Source organism: Giraffa tippelskirchi, chromosome 13 (genome assembly GCF_054371585.1).
Source record: "Giraffa tippelskirchi isolate mGirTip1 chromosome 13, T2T-mGirTip1v1.2.pri, whole genome shotgun sequence".
NCBI classification, from domain to species: Eukaryota; Metazoa; Chordata; class Mammalia; order Artiodactyla; family Giraffidae; genus Giraffa; species Giraffa tippelskirchi.
In genome coordinates, this window is record NC_137287.1 from 11,778,572 (window position 1) to 11,793,179 (window position 14,608).

General features: G+C 39.3%; 1 protein-coding gene and 1 long non-coding RNA gene across 8 annotated transcripts in view; one reads left to right on the forward strand and one right to left on the reverse strand.

Annotated features, from left to right (window-relative positions):
- Positions 1-14,608, forward strand: part of AUTS2 (activator of transcription and developmental regulator AUTS2) — a 1,212,852-nt gene that overhangs the window by 673,988 nt on the left and 524,256 nt on the right. The window lies entirely within an intron of this gene.
- LOC145532606 (uncharacterized) lies at positions 3,994-7,187 on the reverse strand. Its single transcript, XR_014073424.1, has 2 exons — positions 6,961-7,187; positions 3,994-6,068 (listed from the first exon to the last, which is right to left on the reverse strand). It is a non-coding gene; the product is annotated as an uncharacterized LOC145532606 (long non-coding RNA).

A 14,608-nucleotide genomic window follows, 5' to 3' on the forward strand; every position in this document is an offset into this window, starting at 1 on the left:
ATTACAACAGATAAGGTAAACTCTGAAGTGACTAGAAATGCCTGAAAGAGTCGAGGACAGAGTAACCCTCTGTCAATAAGACTGATGGCCCTTTTAGGACTTTTGAGTATTTCATATTGGTTGAATGGCATCACCGACTCAATGGACATGAGTTTGAACAAACTCCAGGAGTTGGTGAAGAACAGGGAAGCCTGGCATGCCGCAGTCCGTGGAGTCGCAAAGAGTCGGACACAACTGAGCAGCTGAACAACAGCAACAGTATTGGTTGCAGGTTCTCTTCCCAGGAATCTGTGAATCAGGCTTTCTGGTTTGGGGTGGCATCCCATGAGGAGACATATTTCTACATGGGGGTGGTGTGTGGCAGCATCCATCCTGGGTTCCTCTGTGGTTCAGGGTGGCTTGGTTGTCTCATCTACTGCACGTTGCCCTCAGGAACTCACTCTGCCGTGATTTTTTTCCTCTGCAATCTTACAAGCAGCGTGGAAAAGTGTTATAACTCTTAGTAATGACATTTCCCAAGTGTGAACTTCTCTGAATGGACAAAAATGGCAAAATATACATTCTATTTGTGATGGAAGAAGCCAGAACAATTTTGCTCTCAATATACATCCTATAGTTGCCAAAGAGACTTCTGCTACTAAATACCTTTCTTCCTGAAAGTTATGACCTCCAGACCCTCCCTACCTCTTTCCTTTTATGTCATGCACAAGTCCTGAGTCGGGACCACAGCAGGCTTTTTTTTCCTTTTCATCTTTCTTTTTATTGAAGTATAATCGGCATACATGTGCTCAGTCATGTCTGATTCTTTGCAACACCAGATTGTAGCCTGACAGGCTTCTCTGTCCACGGAATTTTCCAGGCAAAAATACTGGAGTGGGTTGCCATTTCCTTCTCCAGGGGATCTTCCCGACCTAGGGATCAAACCTGTGTCTCTCATGTCTTCTGCATTAGCAGGCAGGTTCTTTACCACTAGTGCCACCTGGGAAGCCTGTCTATACTCCCGTATGTAAACTCTCATCAAAGCATTTCTGTCACCATATTGGAACCATTGATTTAAATATCAATTCCTCCAATGAACTAAGCTGTATCCAGTGGACCCAGTAAAATTTTGGATCCAACTCATTCCTTACTGTTCTTATTATTACTGTTACCTGAAGGGCTTGAATAGATGACTTTTGGAGTCAGAGAATACATTATGAGTAGCTTAGTAGGAAATCAGAATCCTGGCTTAGGGACCAACACTTTGTTCATGAGTGGTGTTAATAGCCATCTTGTTCTCTAAATAATGTTTGATAGGATTCATTTCTTCATATCATCTGTCTGACTGATAGTTTTTTTCTGTTAACATTTTGATTTTCAAGTCTTTTTCTAGTAAAAGGTACAACTTGATTCTCAGGCTTTTAATTTTGTATTAGAGTACAGAAGACAGCACATAAAATACAGTGCATTTAATTAAAAATATTTCACTAAGTAATATATTTTGAAAAATTGTCTTTTAAATAATCCACACCCTTCAGAAAGCAAGTGTTAGAATTCTGTGGTTAGTGTCTTTAATAATCAGTTTCTTATTTGTTGGTTTACACTTTTTTTTTTTTACAGGTTTCATTTAAAGATTGGATGTCTTAGTTGATTTTATGAACTCAGGTATCTTGTTCTTTTCCTCATATCAACCTTGTTTTATACATCAAAGAAAAGGGAAGGTTTAAAATTTGCTTGAAGTATGGCTTTTCAAAAAGGTATGATAGGTAAAACTAATTTTGCAATGTATGTTTTATGAATGAAGCAATAAAATTGATAGTTGTCATATCTGAAATCTCTTCATAAGATATGAGTTGTAAAGAGAATTTTGACAAGTGATCTATTGAATTAAAAAAAAAAAATTTCATGCTGCAATCTATGTTAAAATGATTCCAAACAGCCCCTCTTTTATAACTGGCCACAGTAGAGTTACAGTGTTCAGTTCAGTTCAGGTGCTCAGTCATGTCCAACTCTTTGTGACCCCATGAACTGCAGCATGCTAGGCCTCCCTGTCCATCACCAACTCCCGGAGCTTGCTCAAACTCCTGTCCGTTGAGTCAGTGATGCCATCCAACCATCTCATCCTCTGTTGTCCCCTTCTCCTACCTTCAATCTTTCCCAGCATCAGGGTCTTTTGGAATGAGTCAGTTGTTTGCATCAGGTGGCCGAAGTATCAGAGCTTCAGCTTCAGCATCAGTCTTTCCAGTGAATATTCAGGGTTGATTTTCTTTAGAATGGACTGGTTGGATCTCCTTGCAATCCAAGGGACTCTCAAGAGTCTTCTCCAAGACCACAGTTCAAAATCATCAATTCTTCAGCACTCAGCTTTCTTCATGGTCCAACTCTCACAGCCGTACGTGACCACTGGAAAAACCATAGCTTTGAATTGATGGAGCTTTATCAGTGAAGTAATGTCTCTGCTTTTTATTATGCTGTCTAGGTTGGTCATAGCTTTTCTTCCAAGTAGCAAGCATCTTTTAATTTCATGGCTGCAGTCACCATCTGCAGTGATTTGGGAGACCAAAATAGTCTGTCACTGTTTCCATTCTTTCCCCATCTACAGTGTTACAGTGTTAGCCCCTGCGTTTATAATGAGAAAAATTCTTGGTCACTGAGGGTCAGATGTGGGGTCCATGTACCCCTACAGTGAAATTTATGTCTGTGAACGTGTATCATAAAAATAGATGATTTATTAAATTTATCAAGTTTGGAATCTTCCATAGAAATTAACTTGACAAATATATATAAACTGCATTAAAAAAGATTAGGTCTGTATTTAATTAAAATACATCATAAAGCTTTTATCATGACATATGCAGCCGTTTACTCTTTAGCAGTGGCAGCCACCTTAAAATGGTTGTCCATCAGTTAGAGTTTAACAACTGAGTATTTTGGGCCACATAACATGTTGGAATTCTTCTCGTTTAATCTCTGTCTTATATTGGACTGTTCATTGTTACATCCTTGGGTCACTACAGTACATCTTGTTAAGCTTTTTTCTGTAATGAATATTTATATTACGTAAATGGAAAAATTGGTGGGTCCCCTTGGTAGAAACATGATACTGGTATTTTTAAAGTAAACTTAAATAAGGTCAGAATTTTTATCCTCTAGAGAAAATTTCACGTCTGATTAAATAGTTTACATAAACTTAATCTTTTTCTGCTAGATGCATTATAATCGCAGATATTATTCATGTAGCTATTCCTCTGTGAACCATAAAATGTTCATTTCTTCAAAATGAATATGAAGCTCAACACATTAGTGGTCTTAAGAGCATAAAAACTTTATTGCTTTGTGCTTAACATTTTTCAAGTAACTTTGGAAAGCCGAAACAAATTTTGCATTTAGATTAATGGAAGATGTTTTCCATTTGAAGGAACTGGCAAGGGAGCAACAATAACAAAAATCCCCCAAGGTTAAAAGTGTAGTGCTTTTGATTCTTACCAGAACTGTGTTAGCAGAACAATCATTTCTCAGCATGGAAAGGTATCATAATTGGTCTATATAGTGGCAATACTGAAAATGAGTATGCTTCAGAGAAAGCTAATATGACTCTACTTAATAATTTCCTTCAAGAGCCTGAATTTGAATGTATATTCTACCCAGCTTGAGGCAAACGGTTTGTTCCTATAAGTTCTAGTGGAAGTTACCAGGGGGTCATGCAATTTATTCCTGTCTTGAAGTTTTCAAAACTGTAGAACTAAAGACACATTCACTTGCCTTGTTCCGCTAGTAATTTGATCCAATTGGCAATGCTGCTCTCTCTTCTCTCCAATTCTATTATATTGGAAGGGGAGAAGCATTCATAAGATATTGTGACAAAAAATTCTTCCTGGAGATGTTTCCTCTTTACGTTTGAGCCTCTGGTTCACTTGTGAACGTTTGCATTGTTGCTGATGATCAAAATAGACTTACTTTGTGTTGTTGTTGTTCTCATGCATCTTTTCTTAAACACCATCTTATTTGTGCTTTTCGCTAAGATTGCCCAGTTTTCCAAAATACTTCTTTATACAAACGTTTTTGGCTGTGGGACTTATTTAAAGCCCCACCACAGAAGAGAAGGATCTATACATGAATATGTGAGCAATGTGAGAGAATTTTTCTTTTCCTTGAGGAGTTGACCGTTTTAGGAGGAATGTGTCTGTATGTTAGAGGATGAAGATACAGAGATGGAACGGGTGTCAGAGGAATGGCATAGTATCTACATTGCAAGTACCAGTACCAGGGATAAGGAAAAGCCAGAAAGGGTTTCTGAAAGAGTGTGAGGGATAGTTACAGACTTCTGTTTCTGTTGTTTGATCTTACTTTTTTTTTTTAATCGCATATTTCTAAGAATTGATAAGATGTTGGCGGTTATGTTGTCTTAATGTCAAACAGAGTATAGACTCTGGAATCACACCCAACATTAAATTTGGGGACATCCCCCTTCAGTTTAATCCACGTTCCCCAGATACTTCTATTTCTTAGTATTAATGTTTTATTTTTCAAAAATAGTGTTTATTGCTTTAATCTGAAAATAGTTATGGCTTCTAGTCCTCATATTTTAAACACTCAAGGATTAAAAAGAAACTTCATAATCAGCTTTGCTGCTAATTCTTATAGTTGAAGCAATTAAGAAGAAGAATGGGGAAATTAAGGTATGTGGCAGGTTTGCAGATAGCCATGTTAGCAAAATGTGTTTGTGAGGGTGTTCATATTGTACATCGAGTACCTGCATGAGAACAGCCACCTCTGGCTAGTTTCTTGTGATTTAAGTATACACTTTTGTCTTTTTTTTAATGTAGTAAACTAATGTATTTTCCTTAAGTGAAATTTAAGGAAATTTAATTTATTTGCTTAGGAAAAGTGACTAGGATAGTAAGGAATTGAGGACTAGAATAGAAAAATAATCGCTGAAGAGAATAAAAATTGTGATATCTTTTCTTCATTCTCTTCTTCCCCTGAACTTTTAAGATCAGTTCTCCTAATGAGAAGCCAAGTGGCATGCAATTCTTTTTTTGTTCATTTTCTTTTTTAGTTCTTTGCTGTCTCTTTAGTTTCTTTCTAGTTTCTTTTCTGTATGACTACTAATGAGGACAATGTGAAAGATGCCGGGTGAGGGAAGAGAATGAAGGCTGGTGGTCCATAAGCAGAAATATTAATCCCTGGATGATAGGAATATTGAATATTAACTGTGACTGAAAATATTACGTTGGTCTTATTTAAGCTTAACCACTGACAGCCACTTGAGAAGTTAGTTTGTCTTAAATGTGGTTTATTTAGGGAAAACTACCATCAAAGGCCATTCAAATCTTATTATGACAATTTTAAGTTCTTAAGTAAGCAGAATAAATCAGTTTTCTTCTCAGGTCCACATCAAATAAGGCTGCTTTTGTAAGTTATGCAGTTTGCAACTGCAGCATCAGTGGTGTCCTCTGGGTTGTGCAGTATACAATGTACAGAACTCTATAAGGCAACCCAGTAATTCCATTTGTAGATATATACTCAAGAGATACCAAAGGAACATTTCATGCAAAGATAGGCTCAATAAAGCACAGAAATGGTATGGACCTAACAGAAGCAGAAGATATTAAGAAGAGGTGGCAAGAATACACAGAAGAACTGTACAAAAAAGATCTTCACAACCCAGATAATCACGATGGTGTGATCACTCACCTAGAGCCAGACATCCTGGAATGTGAAGTCAAGTGGCCCTTAGAAAGCATCACTACGAACAAAGCTAGTGGAGGTGATGGAATTCCAGTTGAGCTATTTCAAATCCTCAAAGGTGATGCTGTGAAAGTGCTGCACTCGATATGCCAGCAAATCTGGAAAACTCAGCAGTGGCCACAGGACTGGACAAAGTCAGTTTTCGTTCCAATCCCAAAGAAAGGCAACGCCAAAGAATGCTCAAACTACTGCACAATTGCACTCATCTCACATGCTAGCAAAGTAATGCTCAAAATTCTCCAAGCCAAGCTTCAGCAATACGTGAACCGTGAACTTCCAGATGTTCAAGCTGGTTTTAGAAAAGGCGGAGGAACCAGAGATCAAATTGCCAATATCCGCTGGATCATCGAAAAAGCAAGAGAGTTCCAGAAAAACATCTATTTCTGCTTTATTGACTATGCCAAAGCCTTTGACTGTGTGGATCACAATAAACTGTGGAAAATTCTGAAAGAGATGGGAATACCAGACCATCTGAGCTGTCTCTTGAGAAACCTGTATGCAGGTCAGGAAGCAACAGTTAGAACTGGACATGGAACAACAGACTGGTTCCAAATAGGAAAAGGAGTACGTCAAGGCTGTATATTGTCACCCTGCTTATTTAACTTCTATGCAGAGTACATCATGAGAAACGCTGGGCTGGAAGAAACACAAGCTGGAATCAAGATTGCCGGGAGAAATATCAATAACCTCAGATATGCAGATGACACCACCCTTATGGCAGAAAGTGAAGAAGAACTAAAGAGCCTCTTGATGAAGGTGAAGGAGGAGAGTGAAAAAGTTTGCTTAAAGCTCAACATTCAAAAAACTAAGATCATGGCATCTGGTCCCATCACTCCATGGGAAATAGATGGGGAAACAGTGTCAGACTTTACTTTTTGGGGCTCCAGAATCACTGCTGATAGTGACTGCAGCCATGAAATTAAAAGACGCTTATTCCTTGGAAGGAAGGTTATGTCCAACCTAGATAGCATATTTAAAAGGGGAGACATTACTTTGCCAACAAAAATCCATCTAGTTAAGGCTATGGTTTTTCCAGTGGTCATGTATGGATGTGAGAGTTGGACAGTGAAGAAAGCTGTGCGCCGCAGAATTGATGCTTTTGAACTGTGGTGTTGGAGAAGACTCTTGAGAGTCCCTTGGACTGCAAGGAGATCCAATCAATCCATCCTAAAAGAGATCAATCCTGGGTGTTCATTGGAAGGTCTGATGTTGAAGCTGAAACTCCAATACTTTGGCCACCTCATGCGAAGGGTTGATTCATTGGAAAAGACCCTAATGCTGGGTAGGATTGGGGGCGGGAGGAGAAGGGGACGACAGAGGATTAGATGGTTGGATGGCATAACCGACTCGATGAACATGGGTTTGGGTAGACTCTGGAAGTTGATGATGGACAGAGAGGCCTGGCGTGCTGCAATTCATGGGATCGCAAAGAGTCCGACACAAATGAGCGACTGAACAGAGCTGAACTCAAGAGAATTGAAACCATACATATCTGTAAAAACCCATTTAGAATGCTCATGCAACGTTTTCATAATAACCAAAAGGTGGAAACAACCCAAATGTCTATCAGCTGTTAAATGGGTAAACAAAATGTGGTATATCCATATAATGGAATATTTTTCAGCCATAAAAAGAAAAATACTGAACCTTGAAAACATTAAAGTAAGTGAAAGAAGACAGACACAAAGGGCACATATTCTATGATTCCAGTTATATAAAATGTCCAGAATGGATAAGTCCATAGAGTCTGAAAGTAGATTCATGGTTGCCCGTAGCTGGCAGAGAAGGGCACAGAGAGCGATAGCTTGATGGATATGATTTCATTTTGGGGATGGTGAAAATGTTCTGAAATTAGTGGTGATAGTTGCACAACCTTAGAATATACTAAAAAACCTAGTGAAATGTATAATTTAAAATGGTTAAAATGATGAATTTTGTGCTATGTGAATTTTATCTCTATTAAAAACTGATACTAGAAGAAATAAATAAATGTATCCAATGAGGGCTGACTGTAAATGAGTATGTGGGAACTTTTGGGAGTGATGGAAATGTTATAAAACTAGATTGAGGTGATGGTTGCTTAATAGTATAAATTTATTAAAACTCATAAAATTGTACATTTAAAATGTGGGTGAGTTTTAAGAAATGCATTTATACCTCAGTCAAAGTTTCAAAAAAATATAAGGCAGTAGTGAAATCAGAGCCATTGTCTCAATTTTAGAAATATTGAAGAAGAGCTTTCCAAATATGAATTTATCACAGTAACTCTGGATGGTGTTGTGTTTCCTGTGGTTTCCCAGGACCCCGTGATGCAAAAACGCATTGTCATTTCCATGCTGAATTACTTGCCTTGGAACATAGCCATTTGCAGATGTCCTGTTTGTCTGAGATTGGGCATATTTTGTCATACCAACTCTGATTTCTATTGTTGGTGACACATTAATAACCATACTACTTTATTCTCTGCAGAAAAGCTGCTTCAGTGTTAATATTTGCAAATCAAATTGTATCTTCTTTTTGTGCTAGGTTGTCCTAAAAAATCTCTGATTGGTTTGTTACAGACGTCCCTGTCTCAGTTTCTCTGTCCTCTTTTAGTTTAAATATCTGAATGCTGTAGCAAATTGCATTATGAAATCCTGTGTACTTACTTGCTGTCTAGTGTGTGGAAATGGCATTTCCTCATTACCAAAGATAAGCTCTAAATATTGTCATTTTCGCCCCCCTCCCACTGAGTTATGCAATAATATATTCAAAAACCTTTTCTCCATAGCTTTATGTCTCTGAGCCATTTTTCTTTTCCTGAACTCTGACCCCAGATGCAGTCTGCATGGACATTAGTCCCAGGGACGTCTTGTCTTCTCCCTCTGACGGGGAAATTACAGGAAGCAGTGCTGATTCCCCTTGAAGATTCACAATGTGCTGACATGATAATAGGCATGAATGGGCTCTGGAAGGCCTTTTTCCTTGAGCTCGGTTGAAAGAGGAACAGAGGCAGACAACTCCATGGTCTGAATTTCGTTAGCTGTGTGACAATGAGAGAGATAAGTAGATGTGACAGTTATGAATGATCCTCTGTCATGCACTTATGCATTCAGACTCAGATAAACTGACACTGCTGTCAGACACCAGCTATGGAGAGCTGAGACCTCTGATGAACCTTCTAATATGGTAAATGGGAGTCTTAATTCTTCATTAACTGGAAAAAGGAGATTTGGCCATGTAATTTTCTCCTTGCTGCCTGTTTTAAAGATTCCAATAACCCAGCATTTACAGTTGACTAGGCAGGGATTGCTTCCCCCCACCCTACACTTGCAACATGCAGACTGTGAAATCTGAGGAAACGCCGCTTAAACCCAGACTTATTGCCTTGGTTATCTTTAATGACTTTGAAATGTATTGGCCTCATTATGAAACAGTGCAGTTATCAATTCCTCTAATTAGGTGATGTGCTCCCATAAGAAATTTAACATTAAAGCACAAAACTGAACTAGTTAGAGGTCTGCAATGCAGGCAACCTCAGTATCAGTGATACATTTAAGATACTGTTTCTTGATCAACTCTTTTACACCTTCTCTCTGACTCCTCCTTGAAGACTAGAGCTTGGGGCAGTTTCCTTAAGGGTTGTACCTTATTTCGCACCTCTGATACCTTTTGTGACATTTTAGTGCTTCTTGATAGTAAACTGTGATCTCACCTTGCACTAAATTGACTAGGAGCCTGGGGAAGGGAGGGAGTGAATGGATTATATTTAACTGCTCTAAGTATCAACACATCTCCTTTTCTCAGTATTTATCTCATGGCTTGGTACTCTTTCTTATAGAGTTAAAATAGAATATTATTCTTTCCTATCTAATTCCAAAAAATTTCCTTTGTGTAAGTAGCTTTGTACAGACTTTTTTTTAAATAAAGATTGGGACCATTATTTGTTGATTAAATAGTGATGCTATTTCAATTAGACGTGTTTCATCAGTTGCATTTCTAGAAGACTGAGATGAGGTTTCTGGGTTTAGGCTGCAGTGAAGGGATGCTAGTTATCCTTTTTAAAACAAAATATTTATATATTTGTCTACATGGGATCTTTAGTTGTGGCATGTGGAATCTAGTTCCGTGACTAGGGTTGGAACCAGAGCCCCCTGCATTGGGAGCTCGGAATCTTAGCCACTGTACCACCAGGAAAGTCCGGATTCTAGGTATGTTACTCTTCTTTACCTCAATTATCCATCCGAACAACAAAAATAATTGTGGCTTCCCCTTTGGGGAAACTATGTAGTTTAATTAGTGTTTTCTAGTAATGTGCAAATCCTTAGAGAAAAGTTAACAAAATAAACCTAAGAAATTACCTTTGGGGTTTATTATCATTATTATTGCTAATTGTGATCATTATTACGACATGGGACTAGTTATTCTTTTAAGTTGGCTACTTGAAGATATATTTCGGATCTCATGGAGTGAAATTTACCTTTAATGTGACAGTGCTCAAATCAGAGTAGCTCAGCTGGTAAAGAGTCCGCCTACAATGCGGGAGACCCCAGTTCAGTTCCTGAATCGGGAAGTTCCCCTGGAGAAGGCAAAGGCTACCCACTCCAGTATTCTTGGGCTTTCCTGGTATCTCAGACAGTAAAGAATCCACCTGCAATGCGGGAGACCTGGATTCGATCCCTGGGTTGGGAATATCCCGTGGAGGAGGGTATGGCAATCCACTCCAGTATTCTTGCCTGGAGAATCCCCATGGACAGAGGAGCCTGGTGGGCTACAGTCCATGGGGTTGCAAAGAGTTGGACACAACTGATTCAGCACAACACAGTACTAAATATAAACATATAGAACAGTAATTTTTTTTTTTTTTTACCAAATGGCTCTTGATTTTTTTGATTAATTAATTAATTTTTTAAAAAATCGAGGTACACTGGGTCTTCGTAGCTGCACACCAGCCTTCTCTAGTTGTGGCAAATAGGAGCTACTCTCTAGTTACGGTTCATGGGCTTCTTATTGCAGTGAGCAGAAGTCTGTAAATGTGTTCAGTCATAACACATTTATACCTTATACCTCTTTCTGAACCAGTTTTTATCCTTAACATAGATTTGCTTTGAACGTCTGCAGTGTCTTGACTGCTGCCTATAACAGCAGCTGTAGCCAGAACCTTCCTAGTGTAAGGGTTTTTATAAACCCTCTTCTCATGGCAGGAAAGATCTTGTTGGGGCTCCACTAGTCACCCATGCTCAGACTCAGAGAACAATCCTGCCCCTTGCTGTGGCACCTTCCTGGAGTCTGGCCCTTCCCTGTGCTTCTGTTCTTTTTGTCATGCAGCTTTCTTAGTGTCAGTTTCTGTCTTGATCACTCCCTATTATCCTGTTCAGCATCTCTCTGTCAAGAATTGGGGCCCTGACCTTGCTACAAGTGGGTGGCAGGAGGACCCGCTGGCTCCTGATAGAATTTGAGAGTCTGGAGTTTAATTGCCTGGATTGAAATTCTCCTTCTGTCACCTGCTGTCTAAATGACCTTAAGCACGCTATTTAACTTCTCTGTGCCTCAGTTTCCTGACTATAAAATGGAGCTGATAATAGTGCCTATGTCATCAAGGTTCTTAAAGAAAATTACCTTAGTTAATACATGTGAAACACTTAGACCAGTGCTAGTCACATCAGTAAGCATTAATAAATACCATTTGTTACTGCTTTTGCTTCTGCTGCTATCATTTTACCATTTCTCCTCTCTCACAATCCATAACAATAAACCAAGCCCTCTTAACTCTTGATGCATCTATTCTTAGCATTTGAGCCCTACTACTTGCTGTTTCCTTTTTAAACTCCTGTACTCACATTACTGTGTGTGAAATTGTAAATCAAAACAGAATTGATCACCATGATATAAAAGAGCCCTGGAATATACCAGCGTATCCTTCCTCTCCTTCTCCCCTTTATCCTAACCATCCTGTCTAGTCTTGAGGAAAATCTTTTGTAAGGTAAGCCATTCATTTTGAATATAATAAATATATTCACTGGATTGAATGTAGCAAGTCATATTCATTGGAGTACAAAGATGCGTAGAGAAGGTCCCTCCTGTCAAATAGCAATGATAAAACAGAATTAACAACTTCTCAGAGAGTGTGGTATTGGAGTTGGATTTTGAAAGAGGAGTAAATGTTTACCAGATGAGAAGAATTAGAATATTCCAGACAGAGACTAGCAGCACATGGGTAAGGTGGTGAGGCAGTGGATGCCAGTTCTGACTGGTACAAGTTGAGCATTTAGGAGGGTGAGGTTCAGCTTTCAGGAGGCGGGAACAAGAACAGAGAGGGATGCACTGGCCTGGCACGAAGACCCTTGTCTACCACGCTTAGGAGTCTGGACCTAATCCTGTGGGCAGTTGGAAGCCTTTGAAAGATTTGCAGCCAGCGAGGGATCTGACCTGATTTGCTGGCTCACTCTAATGGCTCTGTGAAAGGACGTCTTGGAGAGGAGTTCAAGACCAGAGCCGAGGGACATGTCAAGTAGTGTTTCAAGTGCTAACTATCCCCTCCTGCTTCTCATGTTGCTAAATAGAGGGGAGCAGAATGATACGCATTTCTGAGAGACGGGTGTTTGAGCCGACTTCCCAGCAGTCTCTTGAGTACATGGAGAGGGTGTGTGCAGGGAAGACACATAATCCTTACCCTGCCCTCTTCCCTCTTAATCTTTTAAAAGAGACTGGAGCAAAGCTCCTATCACATTGGACTTGACTGAAGACAGAAGTCCTTGAGCATCCTTCCCCTAAGTGCTGGCAGGGCTGGGGCTCGCAAAGGAGAGATTAGAATAACACCCTCCCTGCTTAGTGAGAGGGCAGGCGGACCCTCGCACTGGATGGTTCCATTCCCAAGCCTCTCCTGACAAGTGCTGCGAGCGTCCGACGTCCTTGGCTTCTCTTTTGTGATGCTTACCCTGCAGCAGCTACGTGTTCAGGGCATTCTGTGTCTTTCTTTCCCCTCAGTTGCTTCAAGAAGATGAGAGTTTGCTTTTTAAAAAAAAGTGTCAAAAAAACTCTATAAAATGGCATTAAAAAAAGAAAATCTCACACTTTCTTCTTTGGCATGCTTCTCTCTCCAATTGCCATTGTCCCTTTTTGCCCCTCCCAAAGCCTTGCAAATTATTATTTATGTATATCATTGTAATTGTTTGTAGGAAATTAGTAGGATTGCATGTCCTGATCAGCAGTGACACTTTTCTGCCTCTCCCTTTTCATCCTCTCTTCATCCCTAGCAAATTGTTATTTCTGAGAGTATTGTTATTATAATTACTTTAAAGAAATTGACAAAAATACCACAACAATTTCATGCCTCAGAATCATTACACAGGTTTGGTGGGGGGAGAGATTTCTATATGTCAATGAGGTATGTGTTATTCCTAAATGATTATTCCAGAAATACTAATCAAAAATGTCTCCCTCCAGAGCAGCATGATGGCTTTAATATCAGCTGCTGTTTCTTTGAATGGGGTTGCCCAATCTTTCATCAAAGAAACACATCACCCATATCCCTGTCTTTAAAAACAGCAATTATGTGTAAATGCCTCCTGATTTATTTGAGCCAGGGCCACTGGCCAGTATGAGTCACCACAATTTATTGCTAACCGTCACTTTTACATGATAGGTCTGTAACAAATATCTACCGCATATTGTTAAATTAATCTTCCATTTAAAATTAATGGAGTTAGACTCCCCAGGTTCAATGTAATTTCGTGTTCACGGGCAGGGAGGGATGTGTGCTGCATACAGAATGAGACAAGGCCCAACGCCCTAATCTTTCATCACCTTGAACCTGGAGACTAGGACACGTCTCAGCACCAACTAATGAGATTGAGCCGGCGTCTCTCCTGAGGATGCCGGCTCAAAGAGGCTTTTCTGCTCAGAAATAGCAGGCTCCGTCTTATTTTAATAATTCCTCAGATATGACAAGTCTGATGTTATGTATGAAAGAGCCAGGCTTGAAAAAGAGATAAAATGAATTTTATATCATTACTTCAAACCCGAAGCCAAGGGAAGTGTGTTGCAGTTAAATTAGAAAAAAAAAAAAAGCAGGAAGCATTTTAGCCATGAAATATAGTGACTGTAAACCAGGAGCCATCCTTTCATTTATTTTAATGCACAATCACCTTAGATTTCTATAATTCTTGTACCTTTTCATGCATGAATCAAAATAATGTAGATGAAAGCAGGAGCTTGTTCAATAAACATTTAGATGAAAATATCAGCAGGAACATGTAATTCCTGATGGGATATGTCACATGGAACCTCTGAAGTCCCCTCACTTCTTTTCTCTGACATCTTTTAAAAATGCATTTTTCTTCTATGTACCACTTACCTACTATTTAGTCTTTTAAAGTTTAAAAATGATTAAGCCAAATTACACAGTCGTATTGGGTTCTCTGTTTTTCTATTTCTTAATCCTTTTTACTAACTCGGTGACTTTTTTTGCATCCATGAAAAGGAGGGCCCCACAGAATAATTTTCAGTTCTCAGGCCTTGGCTACTGTAGTTCTGGCAAATGGTTGCTGCTGTTCTTAAATTCTTAGAGATTAAGCTCCAGGAACAATGGGACCTTTTTCATAGGTAAAGTTATGTATCTAAAAGGACAGTGAGTTGGGGCTTCCCTGGTGGTCCAGTGGGAGCAAATTCCATTGCAAGAATTTGCCTTGCAGTGTAGGGAGGACATGGGTTCCATCCCTGGTCATGGAACTAAGCTCAGGAAACTAAGATCCTACATGCCACAGAGCAGCTAGCCCGTGTGCTGAAACTAAGACCCCAAAACTGAAACCTAATGTAGCCAAATAAATAAAGTAAAAATAAAACAGTAAGTTGTAAAGGGCAAGAAAGGCACAGATAAGGTAAACGTCCTGTTTTGTTC